The sequence below is a fragment of the Cebus imitator genome, unplaced genomic scaffold (genome assembly GCF_001604975.1).
Source record: "Cebus imitator isolate Cc_AM_T3 unplaced genomic scaffold, Cebus_imitator-1.0 Scaffold512, whole genome shotgun sequence".
Lineage (NCBI taxonomy): Eukaryota > Metazoa > Chordata > Mammalia > Primates > Cebidae > Cebus > Cebus imitator.
The window spans coordinates 1-10,557 of record NW_016107827.1 but is presented as its reverse complement, the minus strand read 5'-3'; the positions used below and the strand labels follow the sequence as shown (position 1 = coordinate 10,557).

Sequence of the window (10,557 nt, the reverse complement as noted above, 5' to 3'; positions counted from 1 at the left end):
GCGCTGAACTTCTATGGATGCCGGTTCCTCACTCTGGACCTATTATATCCACTGTCTTATTTCAGTGCCTATTTTATGAGTGAAAAGCAAGGACGAAATTAGGATGACACTATCTGTATTGCAGCTGGAGGCGGAATGGGGTTTTACACAAAGCCCATTGTGTAAGATGTCTGTTGCTTGGTATCACTTGGTATATTAGGAAACTTCGCGTTGGTTCAACTGGCTCCAGTTTCTTAGTCCATCATTCCTTGCTGGGCGCCAGCGAGTTTTTGGCCTCTTATAGAGAAGCACCTGGGTTGCAGTGGATTTGAGCGTTTTTGTAGGAATTGGACTGGAAGTGTAGCCACTTGTGTTTCTGAATGGCCACATGAAGCCCAAGGTGAAAGGAATTTTACCACTGGTGGAGAATGATCATCTCAGATCACATCCCTCGAGGGCCGCCCCACTTCCTCCAACATTTCAAGTTCCCTCCTTCACTTTGTGCACATGAGAGCCACCTGGGCCTGGCTGGGCTCAGGGGTGGGGTGGGGGGGATGGGTTGTCATTTGCACAGATCTGGGGTCTCCCTTAAACCTGCAGCCCCCACATCTGTCTGCTCTGCTCACTCCCCATGGCCTCCATGCTGTCATCTGTTGTTTGAGGTTGGGGTTCCTCATTTTCTGGGTTGCCAGGGAGGATGTCAGTCCATTGAGCCAGGAGCAGACCTGCAGCACAGGATGGCGGTTTGTCATGACATCAGGGACTGGCCTGGCTTTGAAGGCATGGCTGGCAGTGGCGGGGCTGTGTTTGTGGGACATGGAAGCTGGGGCATGGGGAGCCCTTCATGAGGCATGTTCCAGTAGCTCTGATGAGAGGTGACAGGGTCACACCAGGGGAATGGGAGGAGGTGGGTGTGGCAGAGAGGGCATAGAGCAAGAGAAGAGTTACACTGGAGGGAGAGAAGGGCTTTGTGGCTCAGGCATCTGAAAGGTCAGGAAGAACCATGTAGAGTGAGAAGGACAAAGAGGAGAGGCTGTCTCCGTCCATGGGACCCCTGATGGAGAACGGAATTGCACCATAGCTGCCTGGGCAGGGACCATTGCAAAAGGAAGTCAGCTCAGGGGAGCCTGTGGCTGAAGAATGATTCCAGCATGGGGGTACAGAGGCTGACATTTCTTGCTGTGGGTGATTTAATGTCGGGCCTCAATATTTCACCTCCCCACCCCTGGAAGAGCATTACACTTCCACATCCTCACCAGGGCCCGAGAGAGGGTGGATGGACTTATCCATCCCAGAGGTGTTGCTTGTGGCTGGGTGACTTGCTTACACCAATGAGATTTTAACAGACACAGCACAAGGGGAAGCCTGAACTGTGTGGGCCCTGCCAGGCTTGCCTTCTAATGCACTTGATTTTTCTTATGGGATGGGCATGCTCCAGAGAACTATGGCTCCAGCTACAGGAGGAGAGGCATGTGGAGCACATGTGGTTCCAACCCTTAGCCCGGAGCCAAGCCCAGACTAGATCAGCCTAAGCCCAGCTAAGCTGCAGGTACAGGAGTGAAAAGCAAATGCTGACTGCCTGTGACATTCACTTTCAAAGGGGCGTGTCCTGCGATGCACCTCAACCCAGCAACAATGAAGGTATTTCTCTGTCAGTCAGGTGGGAAATAATTATCGACAACATAGTGGGGAGGTGGAGTGATTTGAGTAGATTTGCTCCCTGCTTTCAAGGAGTGTCTTTTCCAGAGGGGCAGACAGAGGATGGATGCATACATGTAAATTATTCTATTGGCTGGTGCAGCAGTCATTGTGGCTTTTGCCATTAATAGCAATGGGGGAAAAAAAGCAGGGAGGAGCCAGTGCTGCAGTTCATTAAAATAATGGGAAAACTGCGATGACCTCAGCAGCAACCTAATAGAATAATCACGGGTCTGCAAAGTGTGGCAGTGGGGAAGTTCCGAGTGCTGGGATAGCGTCTGGATTCCTGGAGTCAAGAGATAGGGGTTGGTAACCTGCCCAGGGTTAGTCCAAGGGAGGGGGGTGGGCAGGGAGCGATATTTCAGTGGAGATGCCAAGGACGAATGGTGATTAGAAAACAAAACCCAGGTGGTGAGGGGGGAAGTGTTTTCGGCACAGAGAACAGCCTGTGCAAAGGCCCGGGGGTGGGAGGACACCGTGTTTTCATCCACCTGAGGGGCGACCAGCAGGCTGGAGAGCAGCAGGCTGAGAGGAGGATGGGGAACCTGGGAAAGGCACTCAGGCAGAGGACACAGAGGGGCAGAGGCCTGGAGTCAGGCTTGAGCCTGTGTGGTTTGAGGAACTGACAGAGGCCAGTCCAGCAGAAAAGGAACAGCCAAGGGAGACCACGAGGCCAGGGCAGAGGGCAGGGCCATGCTGGGCACGTTGGCTGTGACAGGAGCTGGCGTTTGTGCTCAAGTGATGGGAGCAAGCTGAAAGATTTTAAGGAGGGGAGTCATATTTGGGGTTAATGTGTACTCTGGGAACCTCAGCAAAGTAAATTCATAGTTTGAATGTTCATAAGACTTTAACTCAGACAGAGTTAAAGAAGATTCTTTCTACAGCTGTGTGATAAGATATTAAAACTATTACTATGTTTTTAAATGTCATTTCAAATAGTGTATTTCCATCTGACATTGGATAGAAGTAGATTGCAGGGTTCATGGAAAGTAGAAAAGTTAATCAAGTTGCAAGAATATAAAAGAGACATTAATTTGAAAGCAAAACATTTATTCATTTACTTCTGCTGTGGTTTTGTTGACTGCAGAATTCCATGAGAAGGGATTGCTCAGGAGTGTCCTGAAGCTGGAGACCCAGGAGGAGCTGATGGTGTTGTTGTTTAAGCCTGAGGGTCATGGAGGAGGAGACCTGGCCAGGAGCAGTTCTTTTTGTAGTTTGAGGGAGATGCAGCTACGGACCTGGGCAAGAGCAGTTCTTACTTTACTTTGGGGCCAGATGGCTGTGGACCTGGGCAGGAGCAGTTCTTTTTGTTGTTTGAGGGAGACACATCTGTGGACCTGGGCAGGAGCAGTTCTTTAGTTTGAGGGGCACACAGCGGTGGACCTGGGTAGGAGCAGTTCCTTTGTTGTTTGAGGGAGACACATCTGTGGACCATGGCAGGAACAGTTCTTTAATTTGAGGGGCACACAGTGGTGGACCTGGGCAGGAGCAGTTCTTTTTTGTTGTTTGAGGGCCGGGCATGTTGATATCTGGGCAGGAGCAGTTCTTACGTTAATTTCAGGGCCACACAGCTGTGGACCTGGGCAGGAGCAGTTCTTTTTTGCTGTTTGAGGACTGCACAGCTATGGACCCGGGCAGGAGCAGAACTTTTTGCTATTTGAGGGCCGCACAGCTGTGGACTGGGCAGGAGCAGAACTTTTTGCTGTTTGATGGCCACACAGCTGTGGACCTTGCCAGGAGCAGTTCTTTATGTTGTTTGAGGGCCGGGCTGCTTGGTGTCGGGGAAGGAACAGTTCTTACATTAATTTCAGGGCCACACAGCTGTGTACCTGGGCAGGAGCTGTTCTTTTTGTTGTTTGAGGACTGCATAGCTGTGAACCTGGGCAGGAGCAGTTCTTTTTGCTGTTTGAGGGCCGCACAGCTGTGGACTTGGGCAGGAGCAGTTCTTTTTGTTGTTTGAGGGCCACACAGCTGTGGACCTGGGCAGGAGCAGTTCTTTTTGCTGTTTGAGGGCCGCACAGCTGTGGACCTGGGCAGGAGCAGTTCTTTTTGCTGTTTGAGGGCCACACAGCTGTGGATCTGGGCAGGAGCAGTTCTTTTTGCATTGTGAGAAACACCCAGCTGAGGATCTGGGCAGGAGGAGTTCTTACTTTAGTTTGAGGGCCACACAGCTGTGGAACTGGGCAGGAACAGTTCTTGTGTTACTTTGGGGCCACACAGCTGTGGACCTGGGCGGAAGAAGTTCTTTTTGTAGTTTGAGGGCCACACAGCTGGGGATCTGGGCTGGAGCAGTTATTACTTTAGAGGACCTGACAGCTGTGCACCTGGGCAGGAGCAGTTCTTTGTGTTGTTTGAGGGCTGCACAGCTGCCGACCTGGACAGGAGGGGTCTTACTTTGGTCCATGCAGATGGGGTTCTGTGCAGGTGCGGTTCTTACCTTAGGTTGATGGCTGCAGCTGGGTACCTGGGCAGGAGTAGTTCTTACTTTAGTTTGATGGTTGCACAGCTGGGGACTTGGGCAGGAGGGTTCTTACTTTATTTTGAGGGCTGGGAGTTCTTACTTTAGTTTGATGGTTGCACAGCTGGGGACTTGGGCAGGAGGGTTCTTACTTTATTTTGAGGGCTGGGCAGCTAGGGACTTGGGCAGGGATGGCTCTTTCTTTAGTTTTAGGGCTGCACAGCTGGGGACCTGGGCAGGAGGGGTGCTTATTTTAGTTTGAGGGCCACAGAGCCTTGGACTTGGGCAGGAGCAGTTCTTTCTTTAGTTTGAGGACCATGCAGTTGGGTACCAGAACAGAAGTGGTTCTTACTTTAGTTTGAGGGGGCAGGAGCAGTTTTTGCTTTAGTTAGAGTTGGAGAGTCCAGAGAATCCAGTGCTGCTGCTGTAGAATAAGGATAGGCTAGCTGGAATCCTTGGGAGGAGTCAGTGATGCTGTTACATCTGAGGTTCTTGGAGCTAAACATGGAGCCAAAGTTGGGAAGGAGAGAGAGAGAGTCCCAGGAGGGCACCTGAAACTGTAGATGTAGCTTTACACCAAGCAAGCTAAGCCTGGGAGTGTCTCAGTCCACGGTATCAATGCTTTCTCTTTCCTCCTACACAGTTGGGATTTGTTTTCTGTCTCACAAGACAGAAAGACCCTGATCAATACCCTCAGGAATTGAAAAGCTTAAAAAAAATGCTGTTGGCAATAATAATAATAGTAGAAATGTAACCAGGATTATCCTGACTGATAGAGACAAAATTACACATACACACAATATATGTCTTTTCAATGGTTAGTAAAATAAAAATAAATAGAAAAATACGTCCAAATAAAGCTCTATAAGGTTGTTTCAAGGAGAAGGGGTGAAGGACAGAGGTGAATCTGAGAATTGCTGCTGATGGACACACGGAGAACTTACATTTTCCCCACGTGGTTTCAGTGCACAATGATCTTCTGTGAGACCTGGCAGCTGGGTCACTTTGTACAGCTGGGGATGCAGTGGGCGTCACAGAAGGACCCCGTCCCAGCTGGTCCTGCCCCTCTGCTGTGATGAATGTGGCCTCTGATCTCCAACAACTGACTGAGTTTTGAGGGGAGGCCAGGCCTGTGAGCATAAGGGTATCCCTGGTGAGGTTCCGTGGGTGGAACATCTCGGATGTGCTTGAGGTTCCTTCCTGATGCTCATCTACCCTCTTGCTCTTCAATGCATCTTGCTTATAACTGTCTTCTCAATATTGTATAGGAAATAAGCACTTGTATAATACGGGTCAGGTATAAGGAATGTTCACACATTGGACACACGGGACCTCCACGAAGTTTAGGGAATAGAATCTGAAGAAACCAAACTTTGAATGCTCCCTGGAGGCCCCTCCCGAATCCCAGTTCCTTCCCTTCTCCTTCAGAGGGAGTCACTTTCTGCTTTAGTCTTTATAATTCCTGTACTTTTCTTCATGGTGTGTTTCTTTCCCTACATTTGTGCGCATCCCTAAACAATACTGCATGTGGTTTTTGAACAGTCTGTTGTCTTTTTGAGGCAGGGTCTTGCTCTGTTGCCTTGGCTGCAGTTTTGAACTTTGATGTGAAGAAGTCTCCTGTATGGCTGCTTCTCTGCTGCACTGGCTCTGAGCATTTGCTCCATGTCTATTTTCATTCTCCGTTCTCTTCCTGAGACCCATCCACACTGACCCGATTCATTTTCATTGATGCATGATCTCTCCTGGTGGACGGGACTGTGGGAAATATCTTCATTTTCCTGCTGATGAGTGATTGGCCAGATGGGCCCCTAGGACCGTGTTACTGTAAAGGTTCTTGGGCATTTCTTTTGTACACAAGTGCAGTTTCTTCTGGTCAGTGGCTTTCAATTTTAAAAATTTCATCCCAGTAACAAATGTAATTTTCCTCATAACCCACAACACACACCCCTTCATAAGCAAGCATAGCAAAAATAATTCACAATCATTCTTAGTGGTGGCTGAACGTTCCTGTGGCTCTCCATTCTTCCCAACACTTGCACTGATTGTGGGATTTTTGCCAGTCTGCTGGATGTCACCTGGTATCTCAACCTGTTAGGCTGAGAACCTCTTCATGTTGTTATCGGCCACTTCTCCACATTTTTTTCTTCTGTGAAGGTCTGGTTCAGCTCTTTTGCCATGTTTCTGTTTAGTTGTTTAAATGTTTGCCTTTTTCTTTTATTATTGTTATTATTATTTTTATTATTATGTTTTTGAGATGCAGTCTTGCTCTGTCCCCCAAGCTGGAGTGCAGTGGCACAATCTCAGCTCACTGCAACTTCTGCCTTCTGGGTTTAAGCGATTCTCCTGCCTCAGCCTTCCAAGTACCTGGAATTACAGGTGTGTGCCACAATGCCCAGCTAATTTTTGTATTTTTACTAGAAACAGTGTTTCACCATGCTGGCCAGGCTGGTCTCAAACTCCTGACCTCAGGTGATCTGCCTACCTCAGCCTCCCAAAGGGCTGGGATTACAGGCATGAGCCACCGGGGCAGGCAGGCAGGGCTTGCAGGCTGCTGTGAGGACTTGGCTTCCTCTCTGAGTAGGGTGGGATTAGCAGGGGATTTAACCAGAGGAACCATGGGGTTGCCCTTAGTATTTCTGCCATGGTTGGCTCAGCTGAATGCACCTCTTGAACAAGACTTGGCCTTGGACACCCAGAGGCCTGTGGTTGAGGGTTCCCTCCTGACATGGCACTGACACATCGATGTTTGGAGCTTACACAGCGGGGCAGCCCGAGACCTGCTCTGCCTGGGCCTCTCATCTGTGGCGTTTCTCAAGTTCATCCCTTCCCAAGTCTCTCCCATCTGTAAAACCAAACACCTCTCTCTTCTACATGGAAACCCCTGGCAGCACCTCCCTGACTCACAGGGCATCCTGTCAACATCACAGTCCTGACTTTCCCATGTGGTGAAGCCCACGGGACCTCTGATGGACCAGGACAGTGCCAGCTCTAAGACATCCCCTGAAACTCACAGGAAGAGCAGACCAAGAAGACGGGAAGAGCACAGGGCGCAGGCAGCAGAACTGCCCACGATACTGTCAGAAATGAAGGAAGATACGGCCACAGCTGATACAAAATGCTACTCGACATTTGTTACAGGCCTAAACGTAGAACATGATGCTACAAAACCTTTAGATAAAAATGGGAAAATTTGCACAGCCTCGGGTTTGGTGAAAAGTTTTTAGACCTGACACCAAAAGCATGATTCATAAAGGAAAATATTGACCAATTAAATTTAGTCATAAATTTAAAATTGTAACTCTATATAACAATATAAGAATTTAAAGAGAATGAAAGTACAAACTGTGGTCTAGAAAAAAATATTTGTGAATCACACATTTCACAACGTACTGGCACGCAGAATATATGAAGAACCGTTAAAACTTAACCATAAGAAATGAAAACCCTGGTATAAAAGAGAGGGCAAATATTTGAATGGAGGCCTCATCAGAGAAGGCATCAGGAGGGCAGACTGCCCAGGACAGACACTCAGCATCACAGAAATGTTGGAGAAATGCCAGTTCCACAGACCAGGAAATGTCCTTCTCCAAGCCTGGGAGCTGCCTTGGAAAATGAGGCATCAAGAATGAAAGGGCCTGGCCCCCAGGCTATGAGGGAGGGCAGGAGCTTAACTCCACTGAGGAGGGTTAGGGGGCTGGCCCCTTGCTGAGGCTTCCAAGGCTTTCCCCTCTTCTTGGCAGCCCCTGAGGCCCCTCAGCCCTCCTTCCATGTGCTGCAGAGGAGCTGGTACGCTCCCGTAGCACAGTGGTCTTGAATAAAGCCTTTCTTGCTTGTTTAGAACCATCTGATGCAATTTTTGGCACCCCAATTACTTGTTCTCATAAGAGACCTTGCATCAGGTGGTCATCCCCAGCCTGTGGGTAGAGACGGGGTCCTGAAGCCCCCCTGCATCAGTCACCAGGGTGTACACAGAGAGAGCTTGGGGTCACCATAGAACAATCTACTCAACACTCAGGAATAAAGGAAACATGAAAACAGCCACACATAAAAAACTAAAAAATAATGGTACACGGAATGGCACCTAAAGGAAGAGTGTGATAAATATAAATGAGAATATTGGATGCACACACATGCCCGTGTCCGCCCTGCCAGGTAGAGATGCCATAAATCACATCAGAACTTTCTCTGGGGCTGGAGCAGTGAGAGCAAGGGACACAGAGAATGGGGATGAAGGGGAAGGATGAAAAAACCCACCTGGGGCAGCAGGTCACCTTGGCGGGGGCAGCAGCCTGCTGGGCAGGGCAGCTGGGGTAGCGACCCCTCCAGGTATCTAGGCAGAGAGTTACACAGGGGCTGAGCACCCACAAGATGAGAGGGTGGGTTCTAGGCTGAGCTCTAGGAGTGACTCGGGGATTAACAGAACATCCACATCAGAAGTCCCACCCCTGAGGTCCCCTGGCCCCTACCATGCTGCATTCTAGGATCATTCAAGGCCCCAGCTGCCATGGCCACCCCTACTGCTGCAGAAACCTGGGTCCCATTTAAACCCTGATATGGTTTGGCTCTATCCCCACCCAAATCTCATCTTGAATTGTAGTTCCCACAATTCCCATGTGTTGTGGGAGGGACCTGGTGGGAGGTAATTCAATCATGTGGACAGGTCTTTCCTGTGCTGTTACCATGCTCAAACTCTCTTCTCTTGCCTGCTGCCATGTGAGATGTGCCTTTCACCTTCTGCCATGATTGTGAGGCCCCCCAACCATGTGGATCTGTGAGTCCAGTAAACCTCTTTTTTTTTTCAAATTGCCCAGTCTCAGGTGTGTCATTACCAGCAGCACGAAAATGGAGTAATACAAACTCCCTCTGTTAAGGACCAGTTATGGCTGCTCAGCCACTGGGGAAACCTGGTTTCACTGCTGCAGAATCACTGGGGTTTCCAATTTCAATTCCTGCCTGGAAGATGATCCATGGGATTTTGATCATAGAGTTAGACATACACACATTAGTGACTCTAAAAAATAAACCAAGAAGCTGTCACTGTGTGCCCCATTAAAAGTAAATGCTAATTTTTTGTAAGAGAACTGAAATCTGGTATTTGGAACACAAAGCCGCTTGAAAGGAAAGCAAGGAAGGCCCCAAAATGCAGCTCCAGTGGAAGTTCAAACATCTCAGTAGGCAACAGAGCAACAGAAATAGAAAAGGAGAAAAATAGCAGAAAACCAAATAAGGAGCCATAGAGAAAGAAAACCAGGATGGAGCAGGTGCGGCTGTCACCTAGGGATGGGGAAGGTACAGCTGTTACCTAGGGTTGGAGCAGGTAGTGGCTGTTATCTAGGGTTGGAGCAGGGGAGTCTGTTACCTAGGGATGGAGCAGGGGTGGCTGTTACCTAGGGACAGAGCAGGGGTGGCTGTCACCTAAGGATGGAGAAGGGGTGGCTGTCACCTAGGGATGGAGCAGGCGCGGCTGTTAGCTAGGGATGGAGCAGGTGCGGCTGTCACCTAGGGATGGGGAAGGTACAGCTGTTACCTAGGGTTGGAGCAGGTAGTGGCTGTTATCTAGGGTTGGAGCAGGGGAGTCTGTTACCTAGGGATGGAGCAGGGGTGGCTGTTACCTAGGGATGGAGCAGGTGCAGCTGTCACCTAGGGATGGAGCAGGTGTGGCTGTCACCTAGGGGTGGAGCAGGTAGGGAGTGTTACCTAGGGATGGAGCAGGTATGGCTGTTATCTGTGAGCTAAGTGCAGCTTCATGTCAGAGAAGAGAATACAGTGAATAGAGCAGTGCTTGAATGGACATACTTCACATTTAGAAACATACCCTCTACACTCACAATTTCCTTTCCCAAATTAGACACAATGGAACTTTTATTGCTTTGGGTGAAGGCAATCTATCACAGCATAATTGGTTTTGCTCCTCCCATGGAGCTTCTCGTAATCAGACTTCTCTGTGTAATCAGACTTCCTAAAGCTCCCCTAAAAGAGGTCCCCTCCCTCCCCAATACCGACATCTGAGAAACCCAGCCTGCTCACACAAATTCACGTCATTCATCACCTTTCCCAAATTTACTCTGACGTGGGGGATTTGGGTCGGCAATGCCCTGCCAACCCCAGTGCCTCTTCTGATCAAATTCCACCTGATTCCTTGGGTTTCCTTTCCCATAAATATCACTGAAACACTCAGCTTGCCTCCTGACAGAGAGAGTGATTTTATGCAAATTTCCTTACTCATCATTAATTTTGAAGACCAACATTCATCAAGGAAGGAAAACTGTTTCTAAAAGGCACACACATCTTATATGAATCATTGCTTAATGTAAGAAGATCTGATTTTGTGGGAAGTGTTTCTTTAAAGTTGTTTGCATATACAGTAATTTAATGCCATTCTACAGGACTTTAAGACAAAGAGCTTCTGTTAGCAGAAATGG

At 48.8% G+C, this 10,557-nt stretch overlaps 1 long non-coding RNA gene and 1 pseudogene across 2 annotated transcripts; one reads left to right on the top strand and one right to left on the bottom strand.

Annotated features, from left to right (window-relative positions):
* LOC108292885 overlaps positions 1–827 on the top strand; it is a 2,704-nt pseudogene extending 1,877 nt beyond the window's left edge.
* A 2,414-nt stretch (positions 828–3,241) lies between these two features.
* LOC119468866 lies at positions 3,242–3,761 on the bottom strand. Of its 2 annotated transcripts, none has more exons than XR_005197656.1 (3): positions 3,707–3,761; positions 3,374–3,406; positions 3,242–3,272 (listed from the first exon to the last, which is right to left on the bottom strand). It is a non-coding gene; the product is annotated as an uncharacterized LOC119468866 (long non-coding RNA). The 2 variants fall into 2 exon arrangements; XR_005197655.1 differs by lacking the exon at positions 3,707–3,761 and adding an exon at positions 3,607–3,660 and having other exon boundaries at positions 3,254–3,272.
* Positions 3,762–10,557: the final 6,796 nt, after the last annotated feature.